Genomic DNA, 14914 nt, shown 5'->3' with positions numbered 1-14914 from the left:
TGGATATGGCCCCGTTTCATGGTCAAAACGGCGACCTCTGGCGAGTAACAAGGCAGTTCAAACAAAAAAATATTTAGCGTTTGTAGACTTTTAAAGTATATACTGTTTATAGCATTTAGTAATGTTCTGCTTATTGAAAGATATTCTACCTGCAGGATTTTGGCATTGGTTCAATACACTTACTGTAAGATAACATGTCAACCAAACTACATTTAAAGGGGACCTATCATGCAAAATGCACTTTTGTACATCTTTTATACATGAATATGTGTCCCCGGTGTTCCAGAGAACTCACCAAGTGTCAGAAAATACAACCCTCTCCCTTTTCCTCCATACCCAAATCTCTAAAAACAGGGCTGCAACGGATTTGATACATGTGGATTCTGATTTGCACCTCTATGATGTCACAGAGGTGCACTCCGCCTGTATGGTCAACTCTCCACGTATCAGGGGAATGAGAGGTTGCCATGGCATGGCAACAGCATAGCAACAGCATGGCAACAGCATCGTAACATCACGCTTGTGCCTCGCCCCCTCCTTTGCAGGGGGGGGTGTGTCAGCTCCAGCTCATGCAAAGACAGAACTGGAGTGAGGCAAAATGAGGCATGGCTAAAATGCATGATCTGTTTGGTATTTTGAAAAATAAAACTTATAAATATACCTTATATAGGTATGGCCCTACAATATATTATTCAAATATAGCATGATAGGTCCCCTTTAATGTAATTTAAAGATCCGTACGCACTACTCACAACAACGAGAGGGACGAGAAACTGCGACACCGTTGGCAGAAGGAAGAATGGAGAGAAATATGTGGAAATAATACCATAAATAAAATGTTACCTCTCATTTATCATATATGAAGAATTCATTTTCAAACATTGATTGAAGCCAATCTTAAAATTGAGACTCCTCAGTGCACACAAACACCTAACTTGGAGAAATAAATATATACGGATATGTTTTTGAAAACCACCTCGAATATGTTGTCTTAATGTTATGACATGTATTCTCATAAATGATTTCATTTGTTCTTACTTTTCTTTTCTTTTAAATTAGAGGCATAATGAGGGATTTTTATGTTCACTTCATCTGAATTGGGACAGTACTTGAGAGCAGTTTAGTTTAAAATGTAATCATAGTTCAATTCTAATTCAACACCAACTTTGCATTATATACTCCTGATACACAAAGGTGTTGTAAAATGAAATGCCATGAACTAAATTGCATTTGGTAGTTATCTTTTTTCTTTTGATGGAGGTATAAAGCAGTTATTCTGCCACTGTGGATATATTAATAACAAACATGTTTTATTTGATGTCGATGCCAAATGTTTCTTCCTCTCCTCTTTTGATCACTGCCTTCCTCCTTCACCTCTCCTCGGCATCATGATAAAAAATATCTTGGCTACAGCACACGCAGTTCATGGGCATGGAGTACTCACTAACACTTACACTTTTTGATATTGGAGATCAAAGTAAGAGTAGTGCACTCAACAGACAACACGGCCGGTCATCTGCTTTCATCTCTCTGACATATTGTGAAGCCCAGCTCTCATTTGAGTTTGGAATGCAACTAAACAACACATTCAACTTGTCTCATGTTCATTACACGTGTTGCTCCAGTTGTTTCTGTTGATTCCACCATTGATTTGACATTTTGTGGACATTGTTGCGGCATCCTTTCATGAGTTTCTGAGAACCACTATCAACGCGTTTTTAAATCAGACATTTCAAACACATTATCCTTTAAGTTAAAAGTTCAATCACAGTTATGAGGCTAGCCTGATGTTATGCTGCTCGCGTGGTGAATACAAAACAATGAAATAGATTTAACACACATTGAACAACGTTAACAGGCCTTCTCAAGCGGGCAAAACACTAGAGGTAAAAACTCATATTGAATAAAAAGCTAAATCAAATTGACTTTTTTTCTGTTGTGTGATAACGTTAAAGAACTTAAAGAGCTTACTAAATGCTTTTAGCACCTGTTAGTGGGCTTAGTATATGATAGAGGTTGCATTTGTATTGTGAAATGTGCAATATGATTTTTTTATTATTGATCTATTTTTAATAAATCACGATTATAACAGCATACAAAAGTTGTCAGCCACACAGGTTGCCCAAATCTGTCTCTTAATAGTTTGTCTTTTTTTGTTCTACTGACTACAGAGGTCGCCCTTAGATGTTAATATAAGTTGACCTTTTACACAAAACTAAATTGTATTTTGTCTTAATGTACATTATTTAATTTGATATTCTGTTCTTGTACATATCATATTCTATTTACATGTATATAGACTTTTTGCACTATTTTGTATTTGTGTATTTTATTATACATGTTGCATTGTTGGACGAGCTCAGAAGAATGTCATTGCCATTTCTACGCTGTAGCTTATGGGCATATGAAAATAAAACCTATTGGATTTGAATCACGTAGGTTTACTTTGACAAACATTGTTGGTAAACATGACTCCACTCAACACGAGACATTTCTGTTGTTCCTCCAGGAGCTGCCCAGAGAGGAGGCTGTGGGTCCCTCTGTCATCCGGCCTGCTAAGGCAGGGATGGACTTCCCTAAACAACAGGGTCTTCTAACCTTCGCTGTGGGTCAGCGTAACACATCTCTGGAGATTTTCCTCACTCCTGACCTCGCCTCCTCCTCTCCGACACCCAAGCGCTTCCAGGTGGAGCTCTTCAACGCTTCAGGTGGAGCCAGAGTGCACCCTGAGTTCGGGATAGCTAATGTGACTCTGGTGTCGAATGCAGCCAGTGAAGCTGTGTGGCTCCTCCTGGACACATTACACCAGCCTCTAGACTCGATCATACTAAACCAGGTGCTGCAGGAACTAATCAATCAGGTCTCTACACCTCTGTCTCGGGAGCAGATGGTCGCTGTGCTCGAAGCTCTGGAGAAGGTAAGACTGATTGAAGACTGTGGACAGAAACGTTTTGTTTAAACTAATACTTACATTTATTGAAGGGCAAACTGAATCAGTGTAATGGAAGCTGAAGACTCAGATAAAACAGTGAATCAATGAAAAGGAGACAGTGCCATAAGAGCTGCATATCACTTAAAACCAAAGAAAGTGACAGTAACAGAGCCAGGAGGGGGAAAGAAGACAAAGACAGTCAAGTGTAGATCACTACAGATTAACAAAGCAAACAATAGCAAAGCCAGGTGTTTCTCAATATGATTTTGCTACATTTCTCCATGCATCCCTCTTACTTTTTCAGGTGCTTGCAGAGGCCAACAGGACTCCTCTACAGGAGAGCAGCCGCAACCTGACCTACGACCTGCTGTGTGCGTTGGCCAATCCCAGCAGAGAGGACACCCGAGGCCTCAGCCACCTTGCTGAGGTGGCCGAGCGATTTGCGTTTTCCCTCCTAACGCAGAGTCAATGTGCGATGTGAGTGTCCCATTTAAAACGAGGGGAAGGGAGATATCCCTCTTTTTTTTAACAGTCACCTATTATGCAAAATCAAATTTTTATTTTCTACATCAACATGTGTCCCCTCTGTGTAAAGAGATTCTGAAAGTTTCAGGAAAAAATACCCCCTCTCTTTTAGTCCTGATCCATTTATATAAAAACATGTCTGAAAATGAGCTGATCAGGTTTTGGCCACTTTATGATGTCATAACGATTTTGTGGCTTGTGTAACCCCCCCCCATTAGCCAATTTCCTGCCAAGTGTAAGCCCCCCCCCCCACGTTATCACCTGAATCTCCTCCTAGAGCACCATTGTGTTCTTTGTAACCAAATCTCTCTCAGAGGGGCGTGGGGAGGGGCTCCTTATTTTCATCTAAAGTAACAGACAGAGAATCAGCACTTTTGAAACAGGGCTGAAACAGAGGGGATTATGGGTAATGCTGCAATGATCTGTTTGGTGTTTGGAGCCAAACACTTCAGAGACATGTTATGTATATATCTGAGACCTAGAACATATTGATGAAAAACAGTATAATAGGAGACCTTTAATATCTTATGTGCAAGGTTATCATGCTTCAAATGATAAATGGTTCCTTTGTGTGATTTCTCCAGAAGGGGCACCATCCTGGAAACATGTCCGCATATGACCATCTCTGCCTTCCAGTGGTACCCCACACAGATCAATGGACACAGATTCAGGGGCCGTAATGCAGACTTCTTCCAGCTTCCTGACACCCTGCTGGCTGTCCCGGCAGCCCTGACTGCTGACTGTGGAAACCTCAGCCGGATCCAGCTCACCGAGTTCAGAACTGAGCACTGGTTTCTCAGGAACGACACCATCACTGCTCTCAATGGAAAGGTGGGGAAGCAGGGAGATGGAGCAGCAGAGGGCAGTATTGCTCCAGTATAAATTAGCCATTTTATGACCCCATTTTATTTCTTCTGTTCATATCCAGGTGTTCTCAGCCAGCCTGCAGGACAGAAGGTCACGACCTCTTGAAGATGGCAATGAGGTGGTGTATCGTATCCACACCCCCGGCCAACAAGTGAAACCAGGCCGGTCTGTGTGCCTGCTCTGGAACCAGACCACTGCAAGGTAACCCTCCACAGACACAACAGTTTGGATATTATATTACATCATTTAAAAAGTGTTAGAGCGACAAGTCTTTCAGTGGTTTGGAAGGACTTCGCAGTAGGGGGTGTGGTGCCTTGATCAAGGACACCTCGGCAGTCACCTTTTATACTGTGCTACCTGTCCACACTCTTTAGTATTGGACCGATCAGGATTTGAACCGGCGACCCTGCGTTTATAGGCCAAGCTCTACAGACTGGCCTTCATCCAAGATATTATGAACGTGGTGGAAGAAGTACTCAGATATTTCACTCAAGTAAAAGTATTAAAACTGCATTGTAAAAATACTCACTTACAGGTAAAAGTCCTGCATTTCAAAATCATACTTAAAGAGCCTGTGACACGAGTTTACCCCATCATCCAAACCCATCAATTTGAGTAAATATTGTCCCCTTGAAAACCGTTACTGAACTGATTTTGGATATTTGTACTTTGATAACCATTAATCTGCCCTTCAATGTTGACCATTTCCTGGATCCTCTCGGGGATTCTTCAAGTCCCGCCAAATGATGTGTGACGTCATTGTGGGCACAGCGCTCCAGCTGCACCGTTCAGGATCCCAGCATCTGCATGTAAACGCACGACCTGTCTGAGAGCTCATATGAGGCTGAAGGATCGGTTTATGTTGTATCTGTTTGAAGTTTAGGAATTAGGTGCGTCAATATGGGCAATCATACGGTCATGGAGCCAGTGGTGGACTGGGACTAAAAATCAGCCCGGGACTCTCGACCGGCCCACTTCGGTACCGCTAGTAAATTGTCACGGGAGTGGGGGATGTGCTAGTGACTTATCCGACTGGCCCACTTCGGTACCGGCCCATCGGGATTCGTCCCGATGGCCAGTCCGCCACTGCACCCAGCCCAGCCCACGTAAACTGTCAACGGGGGGAGCCTCACTGCGGGGAAACGGTGGACCTAGTGTACCGATCGGAGTCGGAATAATAATAATAATAATAATCTGTGCATTTTATCCATTAATTTCCCCAACATTGTGGTAAAAAAAAACACACGTTTAATCCATGTTGGTGTACTATAACTACAAAAAGCATCGGTTTGTTTTCTCATCAGGAAATGCAGACCGGCTCAAACAAACGATTTTTAAATCATCATCCTCACGATCATTTAATGTATCATATGTTCGCCGAATTGACATGAAAGCACTAATAAATGTAGTTTCATCCACTTGAGTTTACAACTACAAAAATAATCGATTTGTTTTTATATCACATCCGACGGGAGGAAATTCAGCAGCTCTCACTACCGATTTTTAATCCTAATTTAATCATCATCTTCACCACGATCATTTATGTTTATGTTCGCCGAATTGACATGAAAGCACTGACAAATATGAATATACTGTAGTCAACTTCATTAAAACGTTATTAACGTGCCTAAACTCAGTAATTCACCATTTCTGCGCATGACAACACACTTTGTCCGTGTTTGGTTCTCTCGCCGCACAGTGAAGCGCTCCCGCATTGACGTCACTTCCGGCTTCCCCCAAAACCTCAAAATGAGTCGAAGGAATTTTCCCGCGATGTTCGAAATTATTGATATTTATCGGAACGGTATCGCTTTTTCTTTTTTAAACTGACGTTTCGAGATTACTAGTAGCCCACTATTTCATTGCACAACAGTTGTTGGGTTCGTGTCACAGGCTCTTTAAGAAGAAGTTTTGAAACCCCAGATATATAGGATGTTTCCCCTAGAAGCTAAGTGATCATTAGGCTGATAACCCATGCATTGCAAGTTTGTCAACAGCACTTTTCAGTATTATCCCAGACTTCACTGTTTTAAAATCTAAATAGGGAAAAGCTAATGTTTCCTCTTTTGTGGTAAATCTCATGTAGCAACATTAAGAACTAAAACTACAATTTGGTTCATTGGGTTGGTGTTAAGCAGGGTTGCGTGTCAGGTCTTGTCTCTTTGGTATTGCACCACTGAAGCGCATCAACATCAAATGATTAGGGGATTAAGACAGGCATGACGTATACCAAAGGAATGTGTTAAATCAAATTTCAACAGTCACTGGTTGGTTTCAGAAACATAAAACCTAATTATGTAGCGATAGGATGCTTACACAAAGCCCAGGACTGGATTCAACAGGGGGTCAGTGGGGGGCAACGGGTTATTTTCTACTTGTAAATTAATCCGCTTATTATTCTACACTTCACAGATACATTGTGGTTGCTTGCTGTTCTGCCTTTGTGCTTTTTAGAACAGTTTCACACTTTCTCTCTCTGTCTCCCTCCATCCTCTCCAGCTAGATTTATATTTCCTCAAATTACACTGCAGCAATTTTCCACCCTTCCCTTACATTATCCGATAACCTGGACCTGTATCTGCCTGACCTTCTACCTGATTCAAGAATGTATTATTCTCTACCCTATTTGGATTTTTTGCTTCTATAGACGGCCTTCCTGGTTTGGACTCTTCACTGCTTATGGTCCTTTGAATTCTTGTACCTCACTGTTTTTACCAATAGAGCCAGAAAACTGTATCTGTCCGCCTAGTAGTTTGCATTTTGGTCCTTAACCTTGATACCATGCAAATTCTCATTGCTGACAGTTAAATAAAAAGTTTTTTTTATCATTATATTATCATGAAATGTCGCATTCAGTTTTTTTACCTCATCATAGATGACAGCCATGGTAGATCCAGAGTTTACCCACCTACACACACAGTTGCATCACATAATATCAGACAGTATAAAAAGATAAGTAATATCTATAAATGTGTTTCTGCAACAGGATATCTTCCAATGAACTGAGTAAATAGTGGGAAAATAACTCAAAAATGAACTTTTTAATAGTCTCTGAAAACCACTCACACATCTGTAAACACTACACTGACATAACCACAACTAAACAAGTTTGTTAAAGTGGAGTGAGTTTCTCCTTTTTATTATTCATGTGACAGCTACAGTATGTCAGTATGATGAGTGAAAGTTGCATCAGTATAATACTGTGTGGGAGGCAAATCCATCCCTTGAAGGAGAAGTTGGTCAATTATAAACAATTGTTTTCTTCGTGGCTACGAGTGAGCAACTTTCTTCCTTCACACTTGCACTTTGATCATGTACAGCACCTTCTCTGACACTGCTTTCTCTCATCAATGGTTATGGCAAGTGCCATTAGCTTTTAAACCCAGAACTCAAATATTGAAGACGGGAACTCAAACTGAATATTCTACACCTGGCAAGTATGGTAAAAAAAACAAATGAAAAATGCATTTGATTTTCTACAGTAGCTGCAGAAAAACCTGTGACAGAATGAAGAACGTGCTGAATAAATGCAAAGAAAATAAAAATATCTGGATGCCATAATTAGGCTGTCAAGAGAGTTCATATTAACACAATAAAGCCCCCTACTTTTATTTCCCTGTAATCATGAGTATTCTCACATAAAATGACTTTCACTATGACATAATTGAGGTTAAGTCCCATGGTCTTCATATACATATTTATATTTAAGAGACACTCAGTGAGAATTAATATTCTGTCTTAGCCGTTAACGAGACAATTAACGTGACAGATATGATAAGGATGACGGGATATCAATCTAATTTTTAAGTTTAAGGCGAGGACTTTTCATTCTAATTGGTATTTTTAAATTATATGTCAAACTGCAGCATCTAGAATATCTTTATTTATTTTATTATTTAACGTAGTGGAAAGATCTCATATAACGTTCATCTTTAATCAACACAGTCTTTGAACCTTTGTACCTTTTTAATTACACCCGGCATTCACGCAGGTGACTCATTCTTTAAATTTGTCTGCAGTGTCTCATTTTAGACACCCTTAAATATCAGTATCAGTTGTCAGATATTAGATGTACTGGAAGTTATAATAGACTTCAGGCGAAAAGGCAATACGTTTGTGTCTTAAATTGAATATCAGACCTCAGCTACGTTCCTAAATGTTATAAAATGGACACCAAAATGCTGCTGCTTTATTTGTTTTACCACAGTTTGAAGTTTCCAGTTATGCAAAGAAAATAGCAGACCCAGGATTTGTCGATCAATTCACAGTCACAGAGATAATCACCATTTAGAACCACTTTTCCAGAGCACGCGTTGCCTAAAGTTTAGCTTTGTGCTTACCATAGCCAAAGGCTCAGCTGTGACTAATGGCAGATGACTGCTACGGTTGAGAAAACTAAACTAAGTAAAAATGTATTTAAAAATATATATATTTCTCTTGGTCTCTAAATAGCTTTGCAGATATTGTGCTGTAGTTAACTAGAGCCTCCAAATCACATTATGATACTAGTACTCGCACAGGTTACTGGATAAAGCACATATAGTAAACATGATTTTCTGAGAGGAGGTGAATAGAGGAAAGAGAGAGGGAAGAGCTGCAGAATTAGAACAATTCAAGCTTTCCCTTGAATTACAAAATGCTGAAAGGTTGTTTTTTTTAGGTTTTTACAATTATGCCAACAAATAAACTGCCTAGACCTTTTCAAGGCCCAGCATTTTAAAATTCTCCAAAAAAAGGAAACAAGGACATCGCATAATGTGTTATTTGGCTTGAAATTAGAAGAAAATTGATTCTATGTTGTTGACCGCTTTGAAACTCCCATCTCCACAATCACACTATCAAAAATATGCCCTGCTAGAAAATATACGAATAGGAATAAGCTAAGAAAATAAGAAACAATTAATAGATAAAGGGGTTATCAGTACTGAGCCGCCATGTTGCGGCTCTCTTTTTATTAATTTCACAGTTCTTCACCGTAATGAAAATGTATTCCTCCTTGGTATGTAAATGAATCTTCTGAAAGCTTCCAATGTGAATTATGAGTGAAATCACCAATACTGGGCATTTTTGAATTTGGAGAAAGAAGAAATTACCAATTGTATTGAAAAATTACCGTAGATTTTGATATGAATATGCTTATAACCAATTGCTTCAAATATAATTGTACATGTAATCACTTCACTATAGTTTAAATGTGCTAATTGGATTCCTAGATCACCAAAACATGGGTTTAGGCACCAACATTGCTTGACTTGGATGAATAATGAATGAGTAAGGTCATTATTAGGAATTTGCAGCTGCCATCTTGAAAATTAGACATTTGTAGTGTTCAGCTTTAGGTAGACTTTTGATATTTTATGAAGTACACCTGATATTACAATAAAACACTGAGAAACCTTTTGTTGCAATTTTTTAGGGTCAAACTTGCAGCTGACTATTAAGTGGTTGTACACTGCCCGTCCAAAAAAACAACTGGATTTAACTAAGCCAATCTGTAAAAGCCTTCCATTGGATAATTACTGCAGTGATTAATCTGTTTCAGCTAGCGACACATTATTTAACCCTAGCTAATGTGGTGAGTAACGGCCGCCCTTTTTACAGCAGACAGCTGGGATGGAAGGTCTCACACTCAAAGAAGGGTGGGGGGGATCTCAGGTTGCCTCACTATGGGGGAGAGAGAGGGGGGCGGCGGGTAAACTATCTCTATCAAATAAACACTTTCAACGTTTATAAAGTACTGCAATTAGTAAAAATGAATCTCACGCCTCGAAATGCCACCAAAGTCATACATACAATATAAATAGTTTTGCAGATTTATTTGTTTCCTGGCCTGGGTAGTATGAAACAATAAAGAATAATTTAAAAACTGACAAAGGCAACATGGTATATTCTTGGCCTGTAGTTGACAGTGTTGGGGGACAGGTACGCTATGCATTGATTCTTGGGTCAAAAATGAATACCTACGGTGATGGAGAGAAAAAGGCACATGGCATCAGGTGCCCAGTTTAGAAAGAAAAGGAAAACGCTCAAAAGATAAAGGTATGAATGCACCTGAATTAGGGGTTTCACCAACTAATCGACTAGTCGACTAGTCGACTACCTTTACCACTAGTCGGCGCTGTAGGCCCTAGTCGACTAGTCGTGAAAAAAATGGAGGTAAACGAGGTGCTGCAAAATGCTACAAAACACGTCCGACATTCTTATGTATGGCAGTACTTCAACGAAGATGTAACCAACTCCACAGTGAAGTGTCAGTTGTGTACAGCTGTACTGAAGTACAATACAAATGCATCTGCTATGCGCAACCATCTAAAGATGAAACACCCGCTGCCGACAGCTAGCACTAGCAGTAATGCTAGCACCAGTGAGCAACGGACCGGCGTCAGCACTGAACAGAGGCAAACGAACAGCAAGAAAACACGGGTCAACAGTGATGCGGATGATGAGCTACGGGATTACTGCCAGCGGACACCGCATATCCCCACAATGGATAATCCACTGGAGTGGTGGGCAGAAAACGTGCACCGCTTCCCCCGCTTTCGAGGAGGTACCTGGCTATTCCAGCCAAGCACCCCGAGTGAGGGTTTTTTCCCTGGCAGGCAACACTGTCACCCGAAAGCGGTCAAGCCTCCTTCCCTCACATGTCGATGCGTTGGTGTTCAAACCAAAAATATGGAAAGGTGGACGTTATCGTGGAGGACAGCGAATAAAGTGTTGCGCAATGCGCTGTTGCGCACTGGATTTACGTGGCATTTATGTAAACAAGAGTTTTTTGCTGTCGATTTTGGTGGGTCCAGTGTTTGTTATTTACTCAGCCATGTAACACAAATTAAAATGCAGTGTTTTTAATGTTACTGTGTGAGTTCCAATAGAAAATACAGTTGTAAACCTCTCTTTGTGTGTCTTTATTATGACGTAACGACTAGTCGACTACTATTTTGAAAAACTAGTCGACTAGTAAATATTGGTAGTTGTGAAACCCCTAACCTGAATTATCTCATTGATTTAGTTGGGCTATATTACAAACCTGTTCAGCCCCGAGCCTGTTTTCCAGGTCTCAGGCTCGAAAATGACATTCCCAGAACAAATTACACTTCTAAAAAGGGGTAAATTAATAATCTTTTTTCTCAAAGCAATGATAAACCTGTGAGTTGGATGTAGAAAAGTCAGAATCAATATAGGTTATTTTTAGTNAAAAACAAAAATGTCATACATTCTGGATTCATTACAAATCAACTGAAATATTGCAAGCCTTTTATTATTTTAATATTGCTGATTATGGCATACAGCTTAAGAAATTAAGCTGTATGCCATAATCAGCAATATTAAAATAATAAAAGGCTTGCAATATTTCAGTTGATTTGTAATGAATCCAGAATGTATGACATTTTTGTTTTTTTAATTGCATTACAGAAAATAAAGAACTTTATCACAATATTCTAATTTTCTGAGACAGTCCTGTATATAACTGCATTTATATTTTATTTTGACAGGTTTCGTGGTGTTGTATAGGCTATGAATATGAGTTCGATTAATGCCTACAAAAACTGAAAATCTAATTTTTTTTGTATAAAATCAATTTCAAAGTTTACATTTTTATTGAGATTCTTTGTAAACATTTTAACTCTATTTTTATTTAATAATCTTTTTTTTAGACATTTTAAACTGGTATTATTTTTGCTTCAACAAAAACAAAAAGAAACACTAAACGTAAATGTCAACAATACATGTGGCACAACAGCAAAACACAAAGCATACTGTATATGCCAACAACGTACAAATAAAAAATGTGTGTGTGTGTGTGTGTGTGTGTGTGTGTGTGTGTGTGTGTGTGTGTGTGTGTGTGTGTGGTCACTCACTGCTCCTGAGGTTGACAAACACTCACCTCCGTATGCTTGGACCCGGACCCTCACATCCTGGGCGAGGCTGTCGGACCTCCTCACCCTCAGCACCACCCTTCTCTCCTGCTGCGTCCCCTCCTCCCGGTCCTCAGGGGTCTGCACCAGCCCGGGTCCAATACTCAGCACTCCTCCGGTCACATCGCTGGCTAGGATGGTGACGGAGGCCACACTGTGACGAGTATTAAGGCGAGGAGAGGAATCCGCCCAAGACAAGTCTGGATTCAGGACTTGAACATCTGTTAAATTAACTTGGAAGTGCTCGTCGGCCTCTGTTAGGGAGTCGTCCAGAATGGAGAGGCTGAAGGAGCAGTTGGTTTGTCGAGGCGAGTCAAAGACTAATCGTCCGTCTGGCACTGCGATGAAGTCCTGTCCTGCTGCCGCGCTGCCTGAGACTGTTGAGTAGGACAGGCCGGTGCGGTTGCTGCGAGAGCCGTACAGCCTCTGAACGTAAAGCGTTATAGTCTGGATGTCCTCTGCGATCACCAGCTGCCGGGAATCAGGAGCAAACTGGTAGATCCCCAACGGCTCCACTTCTGCTACGGTAAACCCTGACCTGTGCAGGGAGAGGGATCTCAGCGTGAGGATACATTAATAAAGACAATTATGTGATTTACATTTAAACTTTAGGAAATTGGTTTGGGTTTAGTTCAAGTTTGAGCACGGTATATATATAGACAAAGCAATATGTAAAACATTTTTAATTGAACGGGCGGCTGTGACTAAGTGGATAGAGTGCTGGACTTCGAATCAGGGGGTAACAAGTTCGAGTCCCACTGCATTTTTAAATCATAACATGTATTAACGCCATCAGAACTTTATACCACTGTGAAGCCGTTACCTGAGCCGGACAGGACCCCCTGCGGCGGGGCTGGAGGCAGCGCTCAGGTGGAGAGCGTAGGAAGCGGGTTCAGACGCATCATCAACAGCCGTCAGAGAAATGGACTGAGTCTTCTCTCCATGGGCCAGGGTCACTGAGCCTGAATATGAGGAAAGGAGCACATTACCAACACTATAAAAGCATCTGTCGTTAGTGCATGTTAATGTTTGACATCAGCGTGATTGCAAGTGCTCTAAGTGCTTTTCCTCGTATCAGAGATGAAAGCTCAGATTGGCTCACTTGATAACATGAATGATATATCAAATGAAAAGACATCTGGGTACACGTTATGGTCGATAGAGGTAATTTACACAAAATGAAACCTTATGTTTGAGTTTAAGAAGGCAACGACTTCTGTCTGAGGGTGTTTTACCGGAGCTTGGGGTGATAGCTCCCACTCTGAGCCCGGGTGGGGTCTGTCCTGCAGGAAACCCCGCTGTCCACTCCACCCTGATGTCTCCAAACAGACCCGTCCGTGTCACCTTTGCTTCACACGTCCCTGTTTCTATATTTGATACCTGCAGAGCCAAGGAGGCGAAGCCAACCTGCACAACACATGTGAGAGAAGACAGTTAATATTACTGTTAGCTCCAATTAAACACTGTCAGTGATAGATGATGTCTCTTACAGCACTGAGGTGCAGATACATATAATTCAAGAGATGAGAACAATGAATACAATAATGGGATTAACAATATCAGTATGAAATAATATCCGGTTGCTCATTGAGAAAGTTATCAGGTATAATGTTTTAATAACCAGATGTTTATCTATATTTTATAGATGTATATCTCCAGCAGAGATAAGTGACGATATGAGTACATCCCTGAGGAGACCGACACCCTAATACAATGTGTTTGAGCAAGCCTTGCATCTGCAAAGGGACAAATACAAAAAGTGTTTCCCTCACAGATACTGTTTATATCAACAAACAAACAACAACTTACATCTGAGCTGGCAGCTTCCTCTGGGACAGTCATGGTAGCGACGGTGGCCTCATGAAGGAGAAGGGGCGGAGGTCCGAGGAGGGGTCCGACCAGTCTGACATCAGTGAGCTCTGCAGTGAAGCTGTCCCCCACTGACAGAAACACCTACAGGGAGAGAGGCAACAACAAGTGTTAAGAGATATTAAAGGTCCCCTATTTTACTGTTTTTCATCAATATAGTATAGCTCTCAGATATACAAACATGTCTCTGAAGTGTTTGGCTCCAAATATCAAACAGATCATTGCAGCATTACCCATAATCCCCTCTGTTTCAGCCCTGTTTCAAAAGTGCTGATTCTTTGTCTGTTACTTTAGATGAAAACAAGGAGCCCCTCCCCACAAGAACAAAATTTGGTTTATAGACGAGTTTCCCCGCACCCTCCCCGAGGAATACAAAGTCAGACTTTCGTTCGTCAACAGTTTAAGTTAAGAAGTAGCGCCCGGTGTCAATCTTAATACCAACGTAGTTTTCCGGCCAAATCACTTAATTGAAATTCCTGATAGACTTTAGTATGTATCTATTATATATATTTATTCACATAATAAATGTGATGAAAGGAGACGTAACCTAATACATAGCCTAACATACCATTATTGAAGTATTAATTGATGCAGACTTTCGTACTTCAGATCCCTTTTATTAACGTTAGATGGAAGTCACAGCGTCGAGGTGTTTTACTCTACGTAACACCCTGTACATCAATACCCGTTGCACCGAGTAACATTTCGCCGTGGTATGTAGAATATTAATTTGCATATATAAGAAACGCGTTTCGAGAACACCCGGTGTAGTTTAATCTCACCCGCCCGGACCTGAAACCGGGGG

The 14914-nt window shown here is 40.7% G+C and overlaps 1 protein-coding gene across 1 annotated transcript in view; it reads right to left on the bottom strand.

Annotated features, from left to right (window-relative positions):
• The window catches only part of LOC104952436 (G-protein coupled receptor 98), a 73724-nt gene that overhangs the window by 57145 nt on the left and 1665 nt on the right, over nt 1-14914 (bottom strand). The window lies entirely within an intron of this gene.

This window comes from Notothenia coriiceps, unplaced genomic scaffold (genome assembly GCF_000735185.1).
Source record: "Notothenia coriiceps isolate Sejong01 unplaced genomic scaffold, NC01 NC01_scaffold00020014, whole genome shotgun sequence".
Classification (NCBI taxonomy): Eukaryota; Metazoa; Chordata; class Actinopteri; order Perciformes; family Nototheniidae; genus Notothenia; species Notothenia coriiceps.
Note: the sequence above shows the minus strand (reverse complement) of the source record. Positions and strands in the feature narration are given on the sequence as shown.